At 45.1% G+C, this 27,395-nt stretch overlaps 2 pseudogenes across 2 annotated transcripts in view; one reads left to right on the forward strand and one right to left on the reverse strand.

The window, feature by feature from the left end:
- Positions 1-27,395, forward strand: part of LOC308467687 (steroidogenic factor 1-like) — a 214,644-nt pseudogene that overhangs the window by 24,596 nt on the left and 162,653 nt on the right. The gene's annotated exons all lie outside the window — the stretch shown is intronic.
- LOC308467651 (adhesion G protein-coupled receptor D2-like) lies at positions 4,867-26,943 on the reverse strand (annotated as a pseudogene). The gene is made up of 7 exons: positions 26,892-26,943; positions 13,232-13,452; positions 11,859-12,492; positions 10,845-10,951; positions 7,178-7,252; positions 6,124-6,405; positions 4,867-4,985 (listed from the first exon to the last, which is right to left on the reverse strand). The product of its transcript is annotated as an adhesion G protein-coupled receptor D2-like (transcript).

Here is a 27,395-nt window from a genome sequence, read left to right on the forward strand (position 1 = left end):
TTTTTTCAATTTAGCTTGTTGAGTTTTGCTTCTTATTCTAAATGCCTTTTCTACCATGTAGGCTACCTCTTCCTCTTTCAGTTCTAGCCATTTAGCTAGCTCTCTAATCATTTTTCTTTCACATTCTCATTTGCTTCTTCTCCCACTCCTCTGAATTTTAAATTAAGCTGTTTTTGTCACATTTCTACCATAGCTAGATTGTCCGACAGTTGATCTTGCCTATTATTCCATTCTCTTATTTCCTCCTTTATTTTTTCTGTCTCTTTCTTTTGTTCTTTCATCTTCTTTTGAATTTTCTTATTTGTTTCTTCAATTGATTTTGACCTAACTGTCAAATCTTGAATCTTACTAGAAAGTTCTCCTACGGCTCCTTCTATTTTTTTGTCTATCCTCTCCTGCACCTCTCCTAATTTATTTTACATATGTATCTCACTCTGTTTAAATTCCTCCTTAATTTTTACCCACAAGATATCTAAGTCTTTAATTTCTTCTTGTCGAGATGCTTTCCTTTCACCAGGAGTCCCTCCTGCTTTTTTCCCATTTCCCCCCAACATTTTGTGTAAATGTACCCAAATTGTCAGTTTTATTACCTAATCTCTCCCTTAGAGGGCGCACAATCTCTCTCTTACTCTATCTAAATCTTATGACTCCTGATATCCTGCCCCCTTAGTTTTCAATCCAAGTGATACCTCTTTTACACATAATACATAGAAGAGGCACAATCCAATCTAAATGATAGTCACCATTCAAATACAGATTATTTCAGTAATTTCCTCTTTGAGTCCGATACATATCTACTAATGTAAAAATGTCTATCACCTTATATAGTATTTATACTTTTCCCCGAACTCAAAAAGTTAGAAGCTTTCAATATGAAGACATTTAGTTTAAAGGTCTTTCCAACAAAAAGCCCCCAACAAGGTCCTCTAATCAAATTTATCTTCAAAGAATTTCTCCTAGATGTTTAATCCAAATATTTCCCTAATAAAACCCAGGTAACTTAAGCCTAATCGAGATATAATCCTATTTGTGTGATTTTTTTCAGAAAAGACAAAGAAAAGGAAAAAAAGAGTTTTTTGCATACAAAAAAATAATTTTCAGTTAGTCCTAATCAATTCTGGAAACTTCCACCACTTGTCGGCTTAATCCAACTCAGGTATAGGGTCTTCCAAGATTATTTGTCCCACCAGGTCCAAAAAAATTCAAATTAGATGTCAAAATAACCAAATGACCTCAGTGGCCAAAATCAAATATATCCACAGTCCATTCAGCCTTACATAGTCAAAGATAGGGAAGGGAGTTTAAATTGTGGTGGGAGAGGGAACTTCAATATGGGATAAAAAGAAGGGAGAAGAGTGAATACAATTTCCAGTCTTAGCCGTTGGGGTCAAAATCTAGGTTCTTCCCTCACTTTCCAGCTCAGTCCATTTCAAATGTCCTCCTCCTTCGAAGGCAATCTGTTCTCTATTGCTTCAGCGACTATAAAGAGGTTTAGAGAACCCCCCCCCCACAAAAAAGGAGGGAAGTGTAGTTCAAAGTTCTGTGATGTTCCCCAGGTACTTTAACGTTGTTTAGGAAAGTTGGCAGAAGTTTCTAGTGCAGCTAATATGAGGGAGGAGTAAGATGGTCACTTGTTCAATTGATATGATGGGAAGTAGGTAGGGAATTGAAACTGACCTTTAACTTTAACGTTCTTTATATACCTCTTTCCTTTATCTCTTTAATGTGCTTTAACATTCTTTAACATTCTTTGTCTATCCCCCTTCCTTTATCTCTTTTTAGTCACCAAAGCGGGAGAAAACAAGCTTTCTTTCATTCATTCGTTTTACTTCTCCTTAAAGCCTTCCCCGATCCTTTCGCAATCTTCTTAACTTCAACTCTTCTCAAACAATTGCACGTGGTTACTTTTTAACTTTTTTGTATTCCCAGCACTAAAGGTATTCAAAGCCTCTAATCAGTCCCTTATTAGTTACTTTGTATATACTGAGTCTATCTGCCGCAGCAAAAGTTGCCGTGGACTTTCAGTTTTGTACTCACTCAGATAGGCGAAAAGTCACTTCCTTTCTTGTTCTTGCGACTATGTTTTCTGCGCCATCTTTTTTCCTCAACCGGGATGAATTCCCTGCTTTCAATCTTTAAACATCTGAAATTCACTTGGTATGCTTTCCAGACTTTTAAGATGAAAATATTCCACTGTCACCAAGGATTTCATTCTTATGTCTATGGAGATTCGTCGCGCTTCTCAGGGGAAGCTAGAGGCATCGCAACACAGGGTCGGTGCTTTCCCGTTTGCGCTCGCAGTCTCGTCGTCCTCGAGTTCTTCCGAAAAAAACCCGAAAAGATAGCGAAACCGCTCCGCCGCTGCTGGGTAGCCTGTCCCTCAAGGGTCTCCCCCTTGAGATTTTTGGGGTGTGCAGTGCCTTTGCGACTCCCTCAAGCCCCCGTGTTGCCCTGGAAAACCCTGACGAGGTTTTCCGCGCTTCCTCGCTGTCTGCGAGTCAAACCGGAACTTCCCTTGCTGATTCCAGTATCCTTCTGGTCAGGACCAGACCTGGAGGCAGGGATAGTCGTCAAATAACGACTAAACCTGCCTCCTCGGTAATGACATGGTCTGGTCTTAGCGTAACTCCTCCTCCTGCCCGTGATCACTGAGATCAGGTGTCCCAATACATTCCCCCCTGTGAAACCTGCCCCAGCCATTCTATTGTCTGAGGCCCACTCCCAGGCAGCCCTGACCCATCCCCTTAAAAGGCAAAATACAAACTATACAATAACTTAACAGAATAATAAAAATAGGAGCAAAGCAAGAAACAATAGTGCTAAAATTAAACTACTCCCCACCCTGACTTATCCAACCCCAAGCAGAAATAAAATTATAAAATTATAAAATATTATAAAAACAACAACTACCATTTAAGGTGCAGCAAATTAAAAGCACTTAAAACATTTAAAACCATTTTGTCACTTGCTGCAGGGAGCTGCTCAGGCCTCTAAACTGGTGGTGTGTACAGGCCCTGCCCCCTAGGCCCCAGCACTCACCAGAGCAGCAGCAACAGCAGTGTCTCGGAGGCCTCTCTCAGGCCTCTTAAGCTGTGGCGATGAGTGCAGGCTCCGCCCCCTAGGCCAGATGGAGTTAGCAGAAGAGGGAGCGGTCCACCCAGCACTCACCAGAGCAGCAGCAGCAGTGTCCCGGAGGCCTTGATGGAGGCCCTCAAGCTGTGGCGATGAGTGCAGGCTCCACCCCCTAGGCCAGATGAAGTTAGCAGAAGAGGAAGCAGTCAACCCAGCACTCACCAGAGCAGCAGCAGTATCTCAAACAGTGGTGGCTTGCAATAGTTCCAGAAGTTTTATTTCCATTTTATTTCTTATTTGTAATCCCATGGCATTTGTCTTGTTATTCAGTTCACAGACGTGCTGGGGTTTCAGTTAACACATCTTTCTTGGTGGGCTCTTTCAGTCTTTCGTAGTATCAAAGATGCTTTGGAAGCTGTTCCAGGCTCTTTCCACTTTCTGGGGTTACCCCCCAGATGTGCTGAGAGTCCCCTGCAGGCTTTCTTTCTTTCCCCTTTTCCTCTTCAGCGCCACCAATTTTTAAAAGACTGTTCAAATTCCTTCAGCTGTCAGTAGCTTTTTAACTTTGTATCCCAATAGGTAACTGAATACAGTTAATCTATAAATCCGTTAGAATGTAACCATCCACCAAGTCAGAGTTAAATGTTACAACTCTCCTTTGCTGTCGGCTGTGTCTGAGTCCCATTCACAAAAAAGTTCCCTTTGCAGAGCTCGTCCACAGAAATCGGAAGCTGACTTCCTCTTTTGCTTCCATTTCACCAAATTAAATTTTTTAGCTCTAATTCAAAGTTCAAAATGTTTTATTTGACTTTTACCTCTAATTGGAAGATCTGCTGCTTCTGGTGACGGATCGTAGCTTTCGCAGCAGGCTGTGTTGGTGCCAAGAGCGAACTCGAGCCTCTTCCCCTTCCCTCCCGTGCACACAGCAGCGGCCGGGAGACAATCGGGTGTGTGTGTGTGAGATTTTCCGCTCCACTGGAGCCCTCAGGTCCCCACTCTCCTGTGGGGGGGTTTTTGGGGATGCGCTTAGCTCTAGCACTGCCCTCCAAGCCTTTCTGCTGGCTCCGTGTTGCGGGCGACACTTAGCACTCCGCAGCAGACCGGAAGTCCTTGACCATTTTCTCTTGATGCTGTTCTCTTGATGTATTCTGCTGTTTGCTGGCTCTCAGCCAGCAGCACATGGGCTCAAATCCCCACATTCTTTTCTGTAACTCCAAGCTAAAAGCCTGCCTTCAGGGAACCTACTGTAACCAGCATGTAAGTAAACTTCTTATCATTACTTTTAAAGAAGACTGTTGTGTCTTCTTTAAAAGTAATGATAAGAGGGATAAAAGGGGAATTTACCAGGATCAAACCCTGGTTTGCTGAAGTAAAGAGATTCAAACGAATCTACCAACTAGCTTCCTGCTATATACTGGGGAATGTGCTACTGACTCATTAGTGTCAGGGAGGGAGGACAATATTTAATCAATCTGTCCTCTCTTTCTATCCACAACATTCCCACATTCTCAAAGCTAAAAAGCCCCAAATTTTGCAAGCCTTCATTCATAGGGGAGTCCCTCCATCCCCCAGATCATTTTGGCTGCATTTTCTGAACCTTTTCCAGCCCTGCAGTATCCTTTTTGAGGTGAGTACTCTACACAGTACTGTGGGAGATGCACCACAAATTTGTGTAACAGCATTAGGATATTTGCAGTTTTACTTTCAATTCCTTCCCTACTGAATTTCTGGCATCAAATTTGCTTTAACAATTCCCCAGGCTCTTCCTCCCCCTCGCACCCCAAAGCCTTGCTGCTACTCACCAACATTCTTACACCAGATGGTGACTTTGGCCTCTCTGTACTCAGGAGCTGATGGAGGCTGGAAACCATCTTGTCCATGTTTTCCACAACTGTCATGGGTCCATCAAGGATCTGAGAAGCACAGGAGCAGCTGCCCAAACCTTATCATCATCATCATCATCCGACGTTGCCCAAGGGTTTCCCTGGCCCTCCTCCTGCAGACTGGGGGGGCAGCACATAATAGCATCTCTGAGGGGCTGCCCCATTGAAGAGAGCAAAGGCTGCTTAATACATTGCAGGGGGTTGGAACGAAATGGCCCTTGGGGTCCCTTCCAACTGTATGATTCTATGACCTCTCTGCTGCTTAAGTTACTGGAGGGTAGATTTTGGTCAAAGATTAGGGAAGCTTCTTGATAGTAGGGAAAGTTTGACAATGGAGCCAGTCACACAGAGGGAGGTGGTATGAGACATCAAACAATCCTGATGGAAACGGAAGCAGAGTTTGCTTATTTGCCCCATGTCTGGAACAGAAATCAATGAATATGATTGGTCTTCACCTTTGTTGTGTTCAGCTTGCCAATGATATGGAACCAATTGGGATTCCTGCATTGCAGGGGTTTGGACTAGATGACCCTGAGGATCCCTTCCAACTCTGCAGTCCTTTGATTCTATGAACTGCCCTTCCAAACCGAATTGTGTTTCCTTTGCATTGAAATGGATGTTGTGGAATAATGTAGTAAATCATGTAATAAAGTACATATTTAGTTGCGTAAAATTCTTCCACAGCAGACAGTGGGGTTGATAACTTAGATTTTTACCAGAAGTCTAACTGCTGTGAGCATAGGTGTGATGCAACTCATTTAATTAAGGTGTGTACCCAGGGATATTTATTTCCTTATATATTTCTACCTTCCTGAAAATCTTCCAGCAGAGGCCGGACAACCATCTAGTGTTTCTTTATTTATTGTGTTTCTATCTCACCTCCCCCCACCCCGCCAAATAAACCTCCAAGGAGCTCAAGGTATCCCCTCCGTGTTTAACCCCCGAACAACCGCCCTGTGAGGTCAGTGGGACTAAGAGGCCTGCATTGCCTTCCAAGGTCACCTCTGTCAGCTTCATGGCCCTAGGGTCTCCCATGGGTCCTGGTCTGGCCACATACTCTCAAGGATGGAAAGGGATGGTGGACTATCAGGACTGCTTTAGCTTTCTGGATTTCCTGCCTCAAACATTGGGGCTCACCAGACCCGCCCCCCCGCCCGCCCCTTACTACCGGCTTTATTTTGGACCACTCCTCAGCATTCTGCTCCTCCAGGATTGCCCCGGCAATTGCCACGTAGTGCTGCCCCAGCTGCTCCAGCGTTGCCAGTTCCCCCGGCTCGTTGGCATCCATGTCTGAGACCTCCTTCAGCAGTTGCAAGATGCCCAGAAGAGCAGCTGCATCCAGAGATGTCGGCTCAGCGTCCGTCAGGACCGTCTCCACCACCCCTAGGTAACCAGCGGCTACTGAAAGGTCCACGCCTTGGGCTTCTGCCTGGAAGATACTCTCGGGAATCTGTAGCCAGAAACAAGACCCCCAGGTTAGAGAAGGGGGACTAAATGGGGGCAGGGTGGGTGAAGGGGTGTGTGTGCCTCCCCTTTTGGAAAAATCCACCCAGATGTGTCTGATCTGCACAAAGCCATTTTTGAAGTATTTTTAGTAGCAGTTGTTCCAAAATCTGTTATATGGGAACTTTGGGTTGGGAGCAGGGCACAAGCTGAAGGCACTTTAGGGGAAAGTGTGTAGGGAAGCCATAAATTCGGGAGTGGGGGGGTGGGGACAGAGGGGCAATGTGGAGAGCTGAGATGAGAAGATGTGCCAATAGATGTCTGTGCCCCACAACCAGACTTTAAGAAGCTTTGCCCACCGTGGTTCTCCTGAGACAAGGCTAGACACTTGTCACGTGTCCCCAGAGCTGTGGCTCAGTGGAAGAGCATTGACTTTGAGTCAGGAAGGTTCCAGATTCAATCCCACTCCCCATCAGCAGCTCCAGGTAGAGCTACGAATGGCCCCTGCCAGAAATCATCCTGCTCAGCTAGATGGCTCTGGGGTCTGGCAGCTTCTTACAGAAATTACAGAACTGTGAAGCTGGAAGGGACCCCATGGATCTTCAAGTCCAACCCCCTGCAACCTGTACCACCCCAAATTCTCCCAGAAATCAACTTCCCCCAGGAAACACTGAGAAAAGGCTCCAGGGCCCATGAGGCCTGGCCAGCAACACAGTGATGCTGGACCACAGGTGGAAGCCCTCAGGGTTGAAGAGCTGAAGCCAATGCTTTAGACTCACCACTGTCGCATTCGCTCATGCATTAACCTGAGCTATGAGCTGTGGGACAGGTTTTGACTGTGTTTTCTTCAAGATCTGAGGGGGAAACAGCAGACATGCAAATGGAAGGTTGTGGAAGGTGGTTTACAAAGTTAGTACCTCGCCCATTTCATGGAGCCAGGCAAAAACATTCCTCTTCAACTAGGGCTTTGGCTGATTAAGCCATCTACGGCTTTTAAGTGTGATAGTGGGGGAGGGGTGTTGTTGTTTTGCTATTATGCTATGTAATTTGTGTTTTCATGTTGTATTTTCATGTTGTGAACTGCCCTGTGATCTTCAGGTGCAGGATGGCATATAAATTTTAATAAGAGGAAGATTAATTCTTTCCACAGCCCTGCAAGGTAGACAAGGTCAAAAGAGAGCAACTGGCCCAAAGTCACCCAGAGCACTTTGTGGTCAAGGGGGGAGTTGAACCGGTGTCTCTCTAGGCCCCAGTCTGACACTCTGACCACAAATCCAGGCTGATCCAACAACTGGGGATACCAAAAGGACCCTTCTCCCCTGGAAACCAACCCAGTGATGAAGACCTGCTTCAGAGGCACAGTTTCCTTGCTGAACAAGGCATGACAGGGCCTTCCCAGTGCTGGCTCCAAAACCTTGGAACTCTCTTCCAGAGGAAGTGGAATCTGATCCCTCGCTCCCAGCCTTGTGGCACTTTGGCATGAGATTGAGGAATATGAGCATTTAAATAAATAAATATTCTATTATCATTATCAAATAAACATTTCCATTAATAAAAAGTGGCTTGTGTTTTAATTAATGGGAAGAGGGGGTGAACCACTCTGGTAATTGTAGCTTTGTGAGAGGAATAGGGGTCTCTTGACAACTCTCAGAACTCTCAGTGGACTTGTTGTTGTTGTTTAGTCATTTAGTCGTGTCCGACTCTTTGTGACCCCATGGACCAGAGCACGCCAGGCACTCCTGTCTTCCACTGCCTCCCGCAGTTTGGTCAAACTCATGCTGGTAGCTTCGAGAACACTGTCCAACCATCTCATTCTCTGTTGTCCCCTTCTCCTTGTGCCCTCCATCTTTCCCAACACCAGGGTCTTTTCCAGGGAGTCTTCTCTTCTCATGAGGTGGCCAAAGTATTGGAGCCTCAGCTTCACGATCTGTCCTTCCAGTGAGCACTCAGGGCTGATTTCCTTAAAAATGGATAGGTTTGATCTTCTTGCAGTCCATGGGACTCTCAAGAGTCTCCTCCAGCACCAGAATTCAAAAGCATCCATTCTTCGGCGATCAGCCTTTTTATGGTCCAGCTCTCACTTCCATACATCACTACTGGGAAAACTATCGCTTTAACTATACAGACCTTTGTTGGCAAGGTGATGTCTCTGCTTTTTAAGATGTTGTCTAGGTTTGTCATTGCTTTTCTCCCAAGAAGAAGGCATCTTTTAATTTTGTGACTGCTGTCACCATCTGCAGTGATCATGGAACCCAAGTAAGTCAAATCTCTCACTGCCTCCATTTCTTCCCCTTCTATTTGCCAGGAGGTGATGGGCCCAGTGGCCATGATCTTTGTTATTTTGATGTTGAGCTTCAGACCATATTTTGTGCTCTCCCCTTTCACCTTCGTTAAAAGGTTCTTTAGAACCTCCTCACTTTCTGCCATCAAGGTTGTGTCATCTGCGTATCTGAGGTTGTTGATATTTCTTCCGGCAATCTTAATTCCGGCTTGGGATTCATCCAGCCCAGCCTTTCGCATGATGAATTCTGCATATAAGTTAAATAAGCAGGGAGACAATATACAGCCTTGTCGTACTCCTTTCCCAATTTTGAACCAATCAGTTGTTCCATATCCAGTTCTAACTGTAGCTTCTTGTCCCACATAGAGATTTCTCAGGAGACAGATGAGGTGATCAGGCACTCCCATTTCTTTAAGAACTTGTCATAGTTTGCTGTGGTCGACACAGTCAAAGGCTTTTGCATAGTCAATGAAGCAGAAGTAGATATCTTTCTGGAACTCTCTAGCTTTCTCCATAATCCAGCGCATGTTTGCACTTTGGTCTCTGGTTCCTCTGCCCCTTCGAAATCCAGCTTGCACTTCTGGGAGTTCTCGGTCCACATACTGCTTAAGCCTGCCTTGTAGAATTTTAAGCATAACCTTGCTAGCGTGTGAAATGAGTGCAATTGTGCAGTAGTTGGAGCATTCTTTGGCGCTGCCCTTCTTTGGGATTGGGATGTAGACTGATCTTCTCCAATCCTCTGGCCACTGCTGAGTTTTCCAAATTTGCTAGAATCTTGAGTGTAGCACCTTAACAGCATCATCTTTTAAAATTTTAAATAGTTCAGCTAGAATATCATCACTTCCACTGGCCTTGTTATTAGCAGTGCTTTCTAAGGCCCATTTGACTTCACTCTCCAGAATGTCTGGCTCAAGGTCAGCAACCACACTACCGGGGGTGTACGAGACACCCATATCTTTCTGGTACAATTCCTCTGTGTATTCTTGCCACCTCTTCTTGATGTCTTCTGCTTCTGTTAGGTCCTTACCACTTTTGTCCTTTATTATGGTAATCTTTGTACGAAATGTTCCTTTCATATCTCCAATTTTCTTGAACAGATCTCTGGTTTTTCCCATTCTATTGTTTCCCTCTATTTCTTTGCATTGCTCGTTTAAGAAGGCCTTCTTGTCTCTCCTTGCTATTCTTTGGAAATCTGCATTCAGTTTCCTGTATCTTTCACTATCTCCCTCACATTTTGCTTGCCTTCTCTCCCCCACTATTTGTAAGGCCTTGTTGGACAGCCACTTTGCTTTCTTGCATTTCCTTTTCATTGGGATGGTTTTCGTTGCTGCCTCCTGTATAATGTTACGAGCCTCCATCCATAGTTCTTCAGGTACTCTGTCCACCAAATCTAAATCCTTAAACCTGTTTCTCACTTCCACTGTGATTCATATGGGATTTGATTTAGATTGTATCTTACCGGACCAGTGGTTTTTCCTACTTTCTTCAGTTTAAGCTTGAATTTTGCTATAAGAAGCTGATGATCTGAGCCACAGTCAGCTCCAGGTCTTGTTTTTGCTGACTGTATAGAGCTTCTCCATCTTTGGCTGCAGAAAATATAATCAATCTGATTTTGATGCTGCCCATGTGGTGATGTCCATGTGTAGAGTCGTCTCTTGTGTCGTTGGAAAAGCGTGTTTGTGATGACCAGCTTGTTCTCTTGACAGAACTCTATTAGCCTTTGCCCTGCTTCGTTTTGATCTCCAAGGCCAAACTTGCCAGTTGTTCCTTTTATCTCTTGATCCCCTACTTTAGCATTCCAATCCCCTATAATGAGAAGAACATCCTTCTTTGGTGTCATTTCTATAAGGTGTTGTAAGTCTTCATAGAATCGGTCAATTTCAGTTTCTTCAGCACCAGTGGTTGGTGCATAAACTTGGATTACTGTGATATTAAAAGGTCTCAGTGGACTACAGTTCCCATTATTCTTCTTTTTTTTGGGGGGGGGAGTGCTTTTAATGCACCGTGCAGATGGGACCATACTGAACAAAGTAAGAGTCACACCTGTTGCTCCACCCACTTCCCTGTTGCTCTGACCCACCGATTGCTGGCACAAAGAAATGGGGACCTTGGGCTTAAAATGACAGTTGCCACAGTTTGAGTCTGGAGATAAGGATAGTCAGAACTGCCATACCTTTTTTGTAGTGGCAGACAAAGGGCAGCAGCTGCAGGCAGGGGGCATAAGCAAGGCTTCCCTGCATGACCTGAAACATATGACATTCCTCCACAGGCACTGGAAAAGAACAAGAACAACATCCTCCGTCTACTCGATGTTTTGGGAAATTGTTTGTTTTCTGTAGGTTGGGATACCCCTTGAAGCATCATCACCAAATTCGGCAGGGGGTTTCCTGAGGGTGGAGTTGGCAGACTCTTGGATTCTAGGTGCCGTTTTGAATCAAGATGTCAGACCAAAACGTGACTTTGGCATGAGTTTACCCAATTTTGGTGTCATGGGTCCAAAATCACGAATTATGCTATTTTTAGTTTTAAAATTGCAATTTTTTTATTCCCTAAAAACTCCCAGGCAGCGCCAGGCACTCACTGCTACTAGGTCCTTATAAAGCACCCAGCTCTCTTGTTGATGCATTTGCCCCATCTCCCTGCTGCCCCACCCCTCCCCCACTGCCTCCAGGTAAGTGGCGTTGACTCAGTCGTCAGGAGTCAGGTCGCAGCCATCGCCCCTCCCCGCCATCTGCTCCTGCTCCACACAGTTTATTCGAAATACACTCTGTCATTTGTGTACTTGCAGGTAGCTGAGTCACACAACCTGATCGCCATGGACATCTTCAACCCTTGGAGAAAGAAGACCCCGGCAGGTATCTACCTACCTATCTCAACAAGCCCATTTTGCAATGGAGACCCAAGAGAGTTCAAAGCCCTTCCAGCCCAAGATGCCTCCTAAACAAGGAAGGAGAACCTGTGGCCCTTCAGTTGGGACTACAACTCCCATCATCACTGGCCATGGTCTGCAGGCCACAGGGATCCCCACCCCTGTCCTGGGGCAGCTTCCTCCCCTGCCCCCATCCACTAGAGGCATATAACCAGACCACACCAACTGAAAACAGGGACATGCAAATCAGCCAGCTCATCACAGACCAGATTCAGACAGCTGATGCAGTCACAACCTGAGAGCGCTTTACCTGGGCAGATTAGCTGCACTGTGGCCTGCTGGATGCTCGCTTCCACCTCAAGGATGTCGCTGCTCCAGGCAAACACGAGGCTCTCTTGAATAGGGATGCAGGAGCGCACTTTTTCCATCTTCTCCCTGCTGAGGACCCTCCTCCAAACATGCAAACCAGTGAGGTTCCCGCTGAAGGACTCTTTCTCTTTGAAGGCCCCACCCAGGGAGTCCTGATCTTGCCCGATAATGAACATCCTGTGGCCATCCACGGCATGGGAAGCTGAAAGCCCTGTGGCTGAGGCCTTCTCCTTCCCGTCAGCGTGGATGGCCCATGCCCCATTCTGATGCTGCCATGTGACACAAAAGTGGTGCCACTACCCATCGGCACAAAAAACTGGCAGGTACGGGGAGTGGTGCCCATGGAGGATGATGGCAAACCTGATGAAGCTATCCTCGTCGACGAAGCCACGCAACTGGAACTCATTGATGAAAGCCGGGATGGCATAGGAGAAGACAGTGGAGCTCTCCACAGCCTCAGGGTCCCACTGGACATGGGCACAAGCACTCACGGTGGGCATCTCTGGGAAGACGGCTAGTACCTTCACACACTTTGTGTCTGTTCTTGAATACCAGGATTGGTGCGGAGATGTTTCCTGGGGGTGGGGGAGAGAGATGGGGATGTGACCAAGGACCCAACATTTAAAACAGTTCTGGTTGCCTCACATCAAAAAGCATGTTGTAGAGTTGGGAAAAGTTCAGAAAAGGGCAACCCAAATCTATGGGATGGAGCGATTTCTGTATGAATAAAGGTTGCCGTATTTGGGACTTTTTAGTTTTAGAGAAAAAGCAAGGAAGGGTTACATGATAGGATTTTTATAAAAATTATGCATGGCCAGGAGAAAGTGGAGAGAGAAAATTTTTTCTCCTCTCATCACACTGGAACTTGTGGTCATCCAGTGAAGCTGAATGATGGAAGATTCAGGACAGATAAAAGGAAAGCCCTTCTTCTTGCAGCATAGAGAGTTAAGCTATGGAACTCTGATGGCCACCAACATGGATGCCTTTAAAAGAGGATTGGACCAATTCCTGGAGGAGGAAGAGGAGGAGGAGGAGGAGGTGGAGGAGAAGGAGCAGAGGGCTGTCAATGGCTACTAGCCAGTATGGCTGTGCTCTGCCCTCCACAGCTGGGGGCAGCCATGCTCCTGAAAACCAGTTCCTGGAAACCACAGGAGGGGAGGGAGAGTGCTCTGGTGCTCATGTTCTGCTCCCTGGGTTCCCACAGGTGTCTAGGTGCACATGGTACTGTGAGAGCCGGTTGCTGGACCAGGTGGGCCATTGACCTGATCTAGCAGGCTTATTTTAGGTTCAATAGTGCAGCATATCTCTACTCACGCCTCTGCTTTGGCTTCTGCAGGAACACCTCTCCGTCATCCAGCCAGACTGCGCTCTGTACTTGGTAGAACTGCAGCTTTTCCCCAAGAGATGCCAGCTCAGATGGCAACCGAGCAAAGCGCTGCTGGCATACCCATCTGCATGCCACCAGTCCTGAAGGATGGGCATGTATTCATACACGTCTCCAAGCATCTCTATGATCAGGGGGACGGAGCCAGGATCTGCATGGGGAACCACATGGAGGGAAAGCTAAAGTAGCTGCTGTGATTCCTGCATTGCAGGGGGTTGGACTAAATGACCCTCTAGGTCCCTTCTAATTCTATGATTCTGGGATAAGCATCCCCCTATGGTGATGTAATAAATATAGGGGTTGCTCGTGCGTAAGTTGCCGCCACTCCTGGCTAGGTTGCCTTGTTAAACCTTTTCTGTCTGGACAGCCCTTCACTTCGTGGCTGTTTCAGTCACTAGCAGAATCCGTCAGTGGGCGTTTCTTAAACCTTTTTCAGCATAAAAGCTGTTTGACGCCAAGTCTCCTCCTACTCTCCCTGCGCGGAAGTCTTCTGCGCAGGGAGGGTGTGGGTAGCGGAGGACCCGTGCTCTCCCCGCTGGTCTCCGGCGAGGAGTCCTGGAGCCCCCTCGCCGATTCCCCCATCTGCCCCCCTTTATCCCTGGTGTTACGCTGATTTCCTTCCCCAGCTGATGAGCTGCCTCTCTCCCTGCTGGGCCCTTCTCCAGCATCGCTTGGGAGCCTTCCCTCCGCCTCTGGCTCCGATGTCAGTTCCCTGACAGGTGAGGTCAACTTCCTCTGCCAAGAAGTCCCTTGGCTGGCATTATTTTATCATTCATTTTATCCAAAGTGCTTTTACCCTGCTGTTCAGCTGAAAAAACTTCCAGAGTGGCCAACAAATCAAGAAAAAAACAATATAGCCCCTCTCCTCGGATGTATGTGACACAAAAGGAAAAAAGGGTGAGGAGGGATGATGAAAACTCAAACTCCAAATTCTTAATGTAATAAAAGGACCCACTTGGATGGAAATGGACTTCTCACAGTTAAAAACAAAACAAAGAGGGCTTGGGTAGCCCCTGAGAAATAACCTGGAAGTGAGTTTTACATGGCATATAAGATGACCTAGGATGGGGAGAGGCATGAAGTGTTAGTTTCTGTTTCTCACTGAGCAGCTGCTGCGAGTCACAGGACTCTGTTTACATTCCAGGGATTCCATACTACTGGAAGTCTCACGGGAGAGGAGACAGGATGTGACGTTAGTGGTTTCCTGTTTCCTTTGTTCCTTTATTCAGTTGCTCTCTGCTTTCATAGAGAGAGGATGTCTTTTCTGTTCTGCATAGTTTAGAAATAAAACTCTTTACAATGTAGCCATACATCTCATCACTTCCGCGTGCTGTTTTGATGCTCTGCTGGGAGGATGTGCCTTGGAGCCTCATCAAAGGCTCAAGGTTGTTAAAAACGTCGGGAGGCGATTTCAAAGGCTCGGGAAGAAAATGAGCTTTATCGGCTTGGCCGAGCGGAGATCCCGATATTTTTGGTTATGGGCCCAGAAGAACAGCAGAAGAACGGAATGCAGCTTATCTTCTCTGCGTGTCAAGAAGATTGATAAGAGGTATGTGCTCTTGCCCCAGGAAGCCTGCTAGTCTCTAATTAATGGCATTAAGGGGTGGACTTTGAACTTCTAGCCAAAGCTCAGGAGAAAGCGAAAGTGTGTTTTTGGAATGCAGCTGGTAGAGAGACGCAGCTTGCTTTAGAAGACACAGACATGGCCAGTCCAAGAGTAACAGAGGTTCTTGGATTTCCAAAGCTTGGAAAAGGGAATTATCAAAACTGGGTGCAATATGCAGAGGCTCTGCTACGAAAAGAGGGTCTGTATAATGTGATAACAGACGCCCCCCCCCCAGCTCCAACGACCGATGAATGGAAGGCTAAGGATTCCAAAGCAAGGGGAACTCTGATGCTTATTGTGTCTCCTGAAGAGTTATGTCTTTTGCGTGACAAGGCCTCAGCCAGAGAGATGTGGCACAGTCTCCAAGAGTCACATTTGAGAACAGAAGCGGGCGCTTCTTTGTTCTTTTATGCCAAGTTGCATGATATGGCACTTGTTGAAGGAGCAGACGTACATGCCCACCTCATGGAAATGCAAAATCTTAGGCATGAGTTGCAACAGCGTGGAATCACCTTTCCAGAGGCTGTGTATTCCTTCATGATACTACATTCTTTGGGTTCAAGTTGGGAAGTGATTGCCAGCCACCTTGCTGTTTTGCCTACTGCTCGGCTAACGGTAGCGCATGTTACTGCTGTGGCGTTAAATGAAGCGGATCGGCGTAGTGCTAGCTGCATCACTAAGGAGGAGTCCTCACAGACGTCATCCCAGAATGCAGTGGAACCACTAGATGGCGCCAAAGCTTTGAAGGCAGTGAAATGCTACTCGTGTGGACGTCTAGGCCACGTGAAAAGGGAGTGTAAACACTTCCGGTTCAGAGAGACTCTAACACAGGCGGGGATTTCTTCTTTGTGGGGAATCCCGAGCTTCTTGGAGGGAAATAGGGGTTCCACAGGGCGCCGTGGTCCCCTGAAAAGTATCTGGTGGGTGTCCAGTTACATTTGGTTCCCGCAGAGCCAAAACGCGGAACTCCCGGCCGTCAGGTAGCCCCGGTTTTCGGAGTGAAGAGCACGGCGGGGGCGAAGCAGGCTGAGGGAAGCCATTACTGCCTCCGAGAAAGCGAAGCCCCGAGCCTGTAAGAGAAACGCTGGATTCTCAAGGAAAAGAACTTCGGGCTCAAGCGAGCACTTAAACAATTAAGATCTTATCTAAGGAAGGGCTCGAACAAAAGAAGGTTGATAAGAGCTCAATTCCTATCTGGAGTCATTAAGGACGCAGGGAGCTAAACAAAGCCGAGGAAAAAAACGTGAGTGACGCTGGCGGCTAAAATTCTTCTCCCTCTCCAACTGTTGGTGACTATAATTGAAGATAAAAAAACTGGTAAAAGAAGAACTTGGGGGGGGGAGCAAAGAGACAACATTTCGCTACTCTTTGCTATTCCTAGCCCTCTTGGCAACGGGAGGAGGAAGGGAAAACCTGGTTTCTCTTTTGAAGTACTGTTTAGTGGAGGAATTTACTGTGTTTAGTGGAGGAATTTATTGCGTTATTGGCTGGGCTCAATTACTGCTTAATAGCCATTATTTAGCCACTGTTTAACAAAAGAAGAAACGAGAAGACATGTTTGTCCTTTGTGGTAATATTTTCTCCTTTTGGAAATAGACTTTATATTACGATGGACACTTTGAATGTTGGTGACCAACTTTAGCAACTCTACAGTGGCGTCATAGCTATTGTTTTTGGGGAAATTGGAAGAATTGGAGAGAGAGGAAGGACAGTTTCATTTTTTCTCCTCTCCTTTTCTTGTCTCCCCTCCTCCTCCCCACTCGTTTGTTGGACGGTGGCCCTCTGGTGGGTGGAAGAGAATTGGCAACTCGGCCTCCCTCCTCCTTTTTCTCTTTTGCTTCCTTTTTTTTCTTTTTGGTATCTGTTGATTCATAGAGTGGACCTGGTATTTATGAAGGGTGAGCTCTTACTTTTGGAAAAGGGGGAATTTTCTGGACTTGATGAAGCTGTTTTATGATTTGCCTGAGCGTTCAAAGATTTAGGTTGGTCAGAACTTCCTTTGGGATTTAGCCCAATTGAGGGCAAGAAGAGGAAAATAGCTACCTTACCTTACTTTACTTTGACAAGCAGAAGACCATATAAGGAATAGCCCAATTGGGGGCATGAAGAACTAGACTCTACCAGACTCTACCTACTCAACCATTTTCTTAAAAGAGGAAAAACTTTGAATATCCCTGGGAGGACTTCAACTTAACTCTCTTCCTTTATTGCAGTTTTGAGGTTATATAAGGTCCCTTTTCCTTTCAACAATATTTTGATTAATGAGTTATAAATCTATTAGTGCTAAGTATATGGAATATCTACGGACTTAAGGGACCTACTGGATTGGAACTTGCTCTGTAAAACATTGGGGGAACTGACATTTATTATTTGATTGATAGTCTCTGTGGGGAGCTGGGGATCCTAATTTTGGAATAGGCTTCTAAGTTTATTGAAGTGGTGCAATAAGATACATACGTTTAAAATGTCTCACGTACAAAAGAAAAGTGGAAACGGGGGAACCCCGGGAGAGAGAAAAGCGTCTAAGCAAGAATCAGACTTTAGGGCCGAAATATTAAAAATGTTTGCAGAAATTAGACAAAGTGAGAAAAATCTGGAAACAAAAATAGAACAGGTAGATTTAAAAATTGGGAAAATGGATAAGAAAATAGACGAAACAGTAAATGAGCTTAAAGGACAAATAAAAGAGGTATCCAGAAGGACACATGTATTAGAAGAAGGGCTGAAAAGGGCCAAATTAGAAGTGAAAGATCTGAGACGGGAGGAGGATAAAACTAGAGCAGGACTATTAGAAGCTAGTAAAGCTCAAGAAGAAATGTGGGACGCGATTTCTATGAACGAACTTCGGCAACGGGAAGTTAATTTAAGGTTGAGGGGAATACCAGAGAATCAAGGAGAGAATATAAGGCAAAAACTGATAGAAGAATTGGCTAAGTGGTTAGAGCTTCAAGCAGAGGAGGTGGCAAATACGATCCAAAATGCTTTTAGGATGAAAGTAAAAACGACTAGAGCAAAAAAATTTCCAGGGGATTGCCTCATAACATTTAAGGATAGAGATATGAGAAATCTGGTATTGGGAAAAAATAGAGAAAAAAGATTGTATATTGACGGTAGCTACATAATTATCTTTAAAGATATTCCAATCAGACTGTTGAAACGGAGAGACCCTTACAAATCACAAGTGCAAATTCTTAAGAAGAATAATATAGAATTTAAGTGGGAATATCCGGAAGGGATCTCTTTCACTTACAAAAACAAAAAACATAGGATGACCAGCCCAGGAGAAATAGGCAAATTTCAGAGAAAATACAAAGAGTTATGGATAGAGGAGGAGGAAGGAATTAAAGGAGCAACAGGTGGAGTGGAGATAAAGGGAGTGAAGGAGGTGGGGGAGAGTGGGAGGACTGAAGGGAAACCAGAGGAAGAGGAAGAGGGGGAGGAGGAGGAGGAGGAGGAGGAGGCGGAGGAGGAGGAAGAGGAGGAAAGATTATAACAAAATATTGGAAGGGAAAGATAATTTTATAATTTGGTAACAAGATGGCATTAAAAATATGGAACTGGAATATTAATGGTCTGAACGACAAAAAAAAACGGAACAAGGTGGAACAATTCTTAAAGAAAAAGAACTTAGATATAGTCTGTCTGCAAGAAACGCACGTGGCAAAAAGGCATAGAAAAATTTTGATAAATAAAAGACTTGGAAACGAATTCATATCCTCAGACAAACAAAAGAAGAGGGGAGTGGTCCTATATATAAAAGGTAAAATAGAAGCCAAACAAATCTTTAAGGATGAAGAAGGGAGAGTTATCGGGGTTCAAATCAATTGGCAAGGGGAGAAACTAATAATTGTGGGGATCTACGCACCTAATGGAAATAAAAATGTCTTTTACCAAAAATTGGAAGAACTTTTATTGGAATATGTGGATCAAAAGATAATTCTGATGGGAGATATGAACGGGGTAGTTTCGATAGAAATGGACAGATTGAGAGATGGTGGAACAAAAGAAGGTAAACTACCCAAATCATTCTTTGAACTGGTCAGAAATTGTAATTTAATGGACATCTGGAGGCTAAGATTTCCATTGGAAAGACAATTCACCTTCTATTCGGAACCTAACCAATCAATGTCGAGAATTGATCAAATCTGGATATCAGGGGAGCTAACACCAAGAGTTCACCAAGTAGAAATTGAACCAAGAGTAATCTCAGATCATAGCCCAATTAGATTAGAAATCAAAGGGTATGAAGAAAGAACATTCAGATGGAGATTGAATGATTATTTATTTGATGATCAAAAATTTGTGCAAGGGGCTCAGAAGAAACTGAAAGAATACTTTGCCGACAATTGTAATAAAGGAACAAATATGAATATAGTGTGGGATGCAAGTAAGGCTGTGATGAGGGGTTTCTGCATACAACAAAACTCAATTAGAAAGAAGAACAGAGAGAAAGGGGAAAAAGAGATTCTAGAACAAATTATGGATAAGGAACAAAAGTTAATTCAAAAACCTAACAACACAAAAATTAGACAAAGTATTAAGATCTTGCAAACCCAATTTGCAATGCTAATTAATAAAGAGGTGGAACGGAACATTCAAAGACTGAGACAAAAGAACTTCGAATTTGCGAATAAATCAGGAAAATGGCTTGCCTGGCAGATTAAGAAAAGAAAAGAACAAAGCACAATAAATAAAATCATAGTGAAAGAGGAAGAGATCACCAGCAGTAAAGGTATTAGGAAAGGATTTTTGGACTTTTTTAGCCAATTGTACAGGAATAAAGAGAAGAATAATATGAGGAAAACAGAGAGGTATTTAAGAGAGAAAGAGGTACTAAAGATCTCGACAGAAGCAAGAGAGGGGTTAAATACTCCGATAGAGAATGAGGAGATTACGGGGGTCATAGCAGAGTTGAAAAACGGGAAGGCACCAGGACCAGATGGTTTTACAGCAAGGTACTACAAAGAATTGAGATTAGACTTGATAAAACCACTAAAAGAGGTAATGAATAACATCTTAAAAGAAAGAGAGATCCCAGAGACGTGGAAAGAGGCGTATATAACCTTTATCCCCAAAGAAGATGCAGATACAACACAAGTAAAGAATTATAGACCGATTTCCTTATTGAATACGGACTACAAAATCTATGCAGGAATAATGGCAAAGAGACTAAAGAAGGTATTACTGAGTATTATCCATGAAGACCAGGCGGGTTTCCTTCCTGGCAGACAAATGAGAGATAACGTGAGGAACATAATAAACATATTGGAATATCTGTCAGTAAGGATTGAGAGATGAGCAATATTAATGTTTGTAGATGCCGAAAAGGCATTCGACAACATATCATGGGATTTCATGCTGAAAAATTTGGAAAATATGGAGATCGGGGATGATTTTTACAACGGAATAAAGGCCATATATACCGAACAAAGAGCGAAGCTGATAGTGAACAACGTGATAACAGAAGAAATTGAAATATCAAAAGGGACTAGACAGGGCTGCCCGCTCTCACCCCTGCTGTTCATATTGGTCCTAGAAATCCTTCTGAATTCAATTAGGAAAAATGAAAGGATAAAAGGGGTGAAGGTAGGCCAAAATGAATACAAAACCAAAGCCTTCGCTGATGATTTGATCATTACGGTGGAAGACCCGATGACCAGCGTAAAGGAAGTGTTAGAGGAAATTGGTAAATTTGGGGAAGTGGCAGGCTTCACATTAAATAGGAAAAAAACTAAAATTCTAACTAAAAATATGGAGCAATCAATGATTGAAGAGTTCCAACAACAAATGGGAATTGAAGTTGTTAAAAAGGTTAAATATCTCGGAATTTGGATTACACCAAAAAATATTGATCTGTACCAGAATAATTATGTTATGATATGGAAAGGAATTAAGAAGGACCTGGAAGGATGGGGAAGGTTAAAACTATCCTTTTGGGGTAGAATAGCAATGATCAAGATGAACGTGCTACCCAAATTACTATTTTTATTTCAGACGATCCCAATATTAAGAGGAGTTAAAATTTTTAAGGAGTGGCAGAGATCGATTTCAAGATATATCTGGCAGGGCAAAAAACCGAGAATTAAATATAAACTGTTAACGGATGCAAAAGAGAGAGGAGGATTTGCCCTGCCAGACTTGAAGTTGTATTATGAGGCATCATGTCTTTGCTGGGTAAGAGATTGGATAAAGCTCAAAAACACGAAATTATTGGACTTAGAGGGATTCGACAATAGGTTCGGGTGGCACGCTTATTTATGGCAGGAGGGTAAAAAAGGTCATCAATCTTTTGGAAATCATATATTCCGGAAATCGCTAATCGAAGTATGGATCAGATATAAAAATATATTAGAAAGGGGGGTACCACATTGGCTATCCCCTTTAGAGATGATGGGAATTAAGCAACTCAATATGAGAAGTAACTGGGTCACATATGGAGACCTGGTATTCAAAGAAGGGGACAAATGGACAGTTAAACCATATGAACAAGTGAAAGAACATGTACGGGACTGGTTGCACTATTGGCAGATAAGCAATATGTTTAAAAAGGAGGTGAAAGAAAAAGGGTATGAGGAAAAGGATTCGAAGTTCCAAACAGAAATTGTTAATAACGATCGTAAAATCATATCAAAAATGTATAAAATCCTACTAGAATGGCATACGATGGATGAGGAGGTGAAAGAGGTAATGATCCACTGGGCCAGAGATCTAGGGTACAGTATAGAGCTGGAAGAGTGGCAAAAGATATGGAATCAAAATCTGAAATTCACAGCATGCATAACACTAAAAGAAAATGCCATGAAGATGGTATATAGATGGTACTTAACACCGGTTAAATTGGCCAAAATGTATAAGATTTGTAATAAATGCTGGAGGTGTAGAGAGAAAGAGGGCACGTTTATGCATATGTGGTGGGAATGCGAGAAAGTGAAGGGCTTCTGGGGAAAAATATATGATGAAGTAAAGAAAATGCTACAATATAGCTTTGTTAAGAAACCAGAGACCTTTCTACTAGGGATAACCAGAAGGGAAATTAAAAGGAAGGATTTCAAACTTTTCCAATATGCAATAACTGCCGCGAGGACGCTGATAGCTCAAAGGTGGAAACAAGAACAAGTACCGACTCTGGACGAATGGAGAAATAAACTAATTGATTATGCGGAATTAGACAAACTAACGGGGAAAATTAGACTTCAAAGAGACCATAAGTTTTTGGAGGATTGGGGAAAATTTAGAGAGTATTTGAAAACTATATGTGAGGAGAATACAACGCTAGTGTGTTTTAAAGAGGCTTTGTGAAAAGTGAGGAATATCGCAAAAATGTAAATAAGGATATAAAGAAATTACTTAAAGGTGATACTATATATTAAGAAATGTGTAAATAGGAGAATTATTATGGATGACTGTCAGAGGAGTGGAGGGAGGTTCAACAAACTAAAATACGTGATGTGGAAAATGGAAAGATGGAAGTTTTTATAGAAAATGTAATAAAAAATATTTGCAAAAAAAAAGAAAAGGGAGTGTAAACATCCCAAGGCCAAGGCAACAGAGCAGCGCAGCACAGCAAAAGCTCAACACGTGGAAAAGACAGAGGCAAAGGTCAGAAGTCCGGGACACCGCAACACAAGGCAATGGTCTCACGCTTCACTCCAAAGGTCCAGAAGACATCTAGATCTTTCTTCATCGTCGACTCAGGAGCGACCAGACACGTTTGTCGGGACAAACACCTGTTCGTGTCCTTTACTCCTCAGGAAGGTGCGATTCACCAAGCGGATGACCACACGATCTCCAGTCAAGGCTACGGAACAGTTGTTCTTCACAGCTTGGATGCTTCGATACGCAACATTCTTTTTGTTCCAGATGCTGCACACAACCTACTGAGTGTCTCGCAGCTGACTGAACAGGACATAGACGTTTCCTTCAAGAAGAGGAAGTGCACCATCACCAAGAAAGATGACTTTGTATTGCATGCTGATTATATTGATCATTTGTTTGTATTGCATTATGATGATTCTGTTGATGTTGTGCAGGATGAAACTTCTTGTGTTGCAGATACTAACAAGGTTTTGCATGCAGGATGTATTCATGACTATCACAGGAAATTTGGTCATTATTATTTTTTTAAAGATATTTATTAAGAGTTTACAAATTACAGGAAAAGAGAACAGGAAAAGAGAACAATAAAGAATTAGACAAAACAAAACAATACCTTACAATACATCAAAGGGGGAAAAACAATACAATAAAACAACAAAGAAAAATAGAACACAAACATTTAAAAACACATCCAACCTTTCCATATCTTTACCTTTCATATACTTGTTTCATCGACCTCCTCACACCTCCCTTTTTTGTATTCTAGTTCAATTAGCTATTTCAGCAAGTCCTTTCCATCTTTCTCAATTTTCGTTCTAAAATTTAACTTGAGACACTCTAACCTTAAATTTTCCACTTCGGTCCATTAACAATCTATTTTTACTTAATTCTTTATAACATTTCTGCTAAAACCATATAACTTCATTCCAGCATCCTTCTAACATTCATTAATTTTGCAATATTTCTGTAAATATACTTTAATTTTTTTCCAATCTTCTTCCACCAACTCTTCTCCCTGGTCTCGAATTTTGCCAGTCATTTCCGCCAGTTCCATGTAGTCCATCAGCTTCATCTGCCATTCTTCCCTGGTGGGTAGATCTTGTGTCTTTCAATACTTTGCAATGAGTATTCTTGCTGCTGTTGTAGCGTACATAAAGAAAGTTCTATCTTTCTTTGGCACCAATTGGCCGACCATGCCCAGGAGAAAGGCCTCTGGTTTCTTCAGAAAGGTATATTTATATACCTTTTTCATTTCATTATAGATCATCTCCCAGAATGCCTTAATCTTTGGGCATGTCCACCAAAGGTGAAAGAATGTACCTTCAGTTTCATTACATTTCCAACATTTATTATCAGGCAAATGATAGATTTTTGCAAGCTGGACTGGTGTTATGTACCACCTATAAATCATTTTCATTAAATTCTCTTTCAAGGCATTGCATGCCGTAAACTTCATACCAGTGGTCCATAACTGTTCCCAGTCAGCCATCATAATATTATGTCCAACATCTTGTGCCCATTTAATCATAGCAGATTTCACCGTTTCATCTTGAGTATTCCATTTCAACAGCAAGTTATACATTCTTGACAAATTCTTAACTTTAGGATCTAACAATTCTGTTTCCAACTTTGATTTTTCCACCTGGAAGCCAATTTTTTTATCCAAATTATACGCCTCCATTATTTGATAATGTAATGGGTTTAGGGGTTGCTCGTGCGTAAGTTGCCGCCACTCCTGGCTAGGTTACCTGGTTAACTCTTTCTGACTGAACAGCCTCCAGCATCGTGACTGTCTCAGTCGCTGGCAGAATCCGTCAGTGGGTGTTTCTTAAACCTTTTCCAGCATAAAAGTTGTTTGACGCCAAGTCTCCTCCTACTCTCCCTGCGCGGAAGTCTTCTGCGCAGGGAGGGTGTGGGCAGCGGAGTACCCGTACTCTCTCCGCTGGTCTCCAGCGAAGAGTCTTGGAGCCTCCTCCCCGATTCCCCCACCTGCCCCCCTTCTCCACTGGTGTTACGCTGATTTCCTTCCCCAGCAGATGGGCTGCCTCTCTCCCTACTGGGACCCTCTCCTGCATCCCTTTGGAGCCTTCCCTCCGCCTCTAGCTCCGATGGCAGTTCCCTGACATCCACCTCCCCCCCAGGACCCCCTCCGCCCCCGGCCCGACCTTCAGATTCAACCTCGTCCCTTTCCTCGGCCGACGATGCGGGGAAGCCCCTGAAGGAGCTGTCGCTCTCCTCTGAGGATTCAAAACCCGCTTCCCACCCGCTCCGATCTCTTGCCGCGGGGTGGGCCTCCCAGTCTGATTCTTCTCCCTCTGACATTTCCCCTCCTTCCTCTTCGGAGACAGGAAAACCCACAAATTCCTCCTCCTCGTCTGTGGTACCAAATTCTTCCTCCCAGAATCTCGCTAGTGGTTTTGGTTTGTCTGGGAACAGGCTGTGGAATTCTTCCACAAGATACCCATCATTGACTGCCTCTGCGGGGACCCAAGTGTTTTCTGACTCGGGTTCTCCTTCCCAAGCCACTAAGTACTCCACCTGGCGCCCTCGCCACCTTGAATCGAGTATTTCCGTGGCTTGGTTGTGGAGTTCCCTCTCCTCTACCCGCGGGTGGGCGGTGACTCCTCCCTCCCGGCCCGGGAATTCCCGCCCCTCCCTGTACGGTGAGAGTAGGGAGCTATGGAACACCGGATGTATCTTCATGCTGTCAGGCAACTTGAGCTTGAACGCCACAGGGTTCACCTGCTGTGTTACCTCAAAGGGTCCCAGCCGCCTTGGCTGCAACTTCTTGCACCCTCCTTTTAGGGGTAACCCTTGGGTTGACAACCACACTCGGTCTCCCACCCGTATGGCATCCCCCTCCCAACGGTGCTTGTCTGCCTGCCTCTTATAAACTTCCTTGGCCCGCTCCAAGTTCATCTTGAGTTGCTGGTGCAATGCCTCCATTTCTTCCACCGCCAGCCCAGCCACCCTGGCCACTGTCATTCTTGGGGTCCCCCCCCCAGACAGTGTTCCAAACAGTAAGCTGACCCAAAGGTGACTGACCGCTGATGCCATGACACTACTGGATCATGCAGTGCCAGCCAGCTCATTCCCAGTATTATTGGGGGTCCTGCCAGTGTGGCCACGTGAAAGGCAATGGTCTCCGTGTGCCTGGAAACCCTCATTCGCATTGGCGGGGTCTGGTGTGTCACTTCCCCTCCCAGAAGTTCCCTGCCATCGATGGTGGTCACTTGCAAGGGAAAATCCAGGGGTAGCAAGTGTATTTGGTGCTCCAAAGCGAAGTCCCTGCTAAAGAAATTGCAGGAGCTGCCCGAATCCAGCAGCCCCTCAACCTTGACTCGGTGCCCATTCGGGAGTTCTAGCACCACTGCTATGGCTATCGCTGCCCTGGGGGGGTCAGGCTGGGGCACTTCTATTGGTTGCTGGCCTGGCTGCTGGCCCCTTTGGTTGGCAGCCAGGTGCTGTCGTTTCCCTGCGCCTGCCCTTCGTCTCCCTTCTCCTCACAGCCAGCAGCCCCCACCATCCCTTGCCAGGCCTTTCTTTGAGGGCAGACCCTTGCAAAATGCCCCGCCGCTGGCAGAGGAAACACTTCTTGGTGGGTTTCCAATCCTTCCCCTCCCTCTTGCGACCTTCAGTGGAGTTTGAAACCTCGTGCGCGCGCGCGCCATCTATTTCCATTGGCTCAGCCGCCTGGGAAAGCTGTCTTGGTATTTCAGGAATGCGGTAGTCATGGCAACGTTCCCCTCTCACTTCGCGTTTCTCCTGAGCCCGCGCTTCCTGCCTCACACCAATCGCAAGCACAGCCTTGGTCAGCTGATCCATCGACTGCGGGCGGGGCGCGTGGGACAGCTCATCCTTCACCGTTGGGGACAACCCCTCCTCAAACAACATTTGAATAGGTTCAGAGTCCAGATTCCACCCGAGACGGTGGATCAACATTGCAAAGCACGACCAGTAGTCTCTAACTGACTGGCTCCCCTGCTTGCACCCCATCAGTTCTCGCCGAGTCACACTTTGCTGGACTTCACTGGAATACATCGCATCCATCGCCTGAAAGAATTTCTTAATGTCCTTCAAGGCATGATTTTGCGTCGCCATAAGGGGCCTGATCCATTCTCTTGCCCCATCCTGCAGATGCCCCACAATGTATGCCACCCTTTGCTCATCGTTAACAAAGTCATCATACTGCAGTTCCAAAGCGTACTCTATTTCCATTCGGAACGCGTTGTAGTCCTGGGGCTTCCCCCCAAACTTGTGTACCAGCCCCGGTACCTTCCTTGCGATGGGGGTGGGTCTGACCTGAGCATCCTGAGCTCGTCTTTCGTCCAGCCGCGCCGTCAGGAGAGCTACATGCTGTTACAAATCTCGGTTTCTCTCCACCAGACCTTGCACTGCAGCTGCTTGCTCCGTCTCTCCGGCTCCTCCGGTCTGGTTCATGGTGCTGCCTCTCTGGAGCTACACACAAGCAACGTCGATGACTGACGGATTGCTGTAATGGGTTTAGGGGTTGCTCGTGCGTAAGTTGCCGCCACTCCTGGCTAGGTTACCTGGTTAACTCTTTCTGACTGAACAGCCTCCAGCATCGTGACTGTCTCAGTCGCTGGCAGAATCCGTCAGTGGGCGTTTCTTAAACCTTTTCCAGCATAAAAGTTGTTTGACACCAAGTCTCCTCCTACTCTCCCTGCGCGGACGTCTTCTGCGCAGGGAGGGTGTGGGCAGCGGAGTACCCGTACTCTCTCCGCCGGTCTCCAGCGAAGAGTCTTGGAGCCTCCTCCCCGATTCCCTCACCTGCCCCCCTTCTCCACTGGTGTTACGCTGATTTCCTTCCCCAGCAGATGGGCTGCCTCTCTCCCTACTGGGACCCTCTCCTGCATCCCTTTGGAGCCTTC

This window comes from Podarcis pityusensis, assembly GCF_964106645.2.
Source record: "Podarcis pityusensis genome assembly, chromosome: W".
Lineage (NCBI taxonomy): Eukaryota > Metazoa > Chordata > Lepidosauria > Squamata > Lacertidae > Podarcis > Podarcis pityusensis.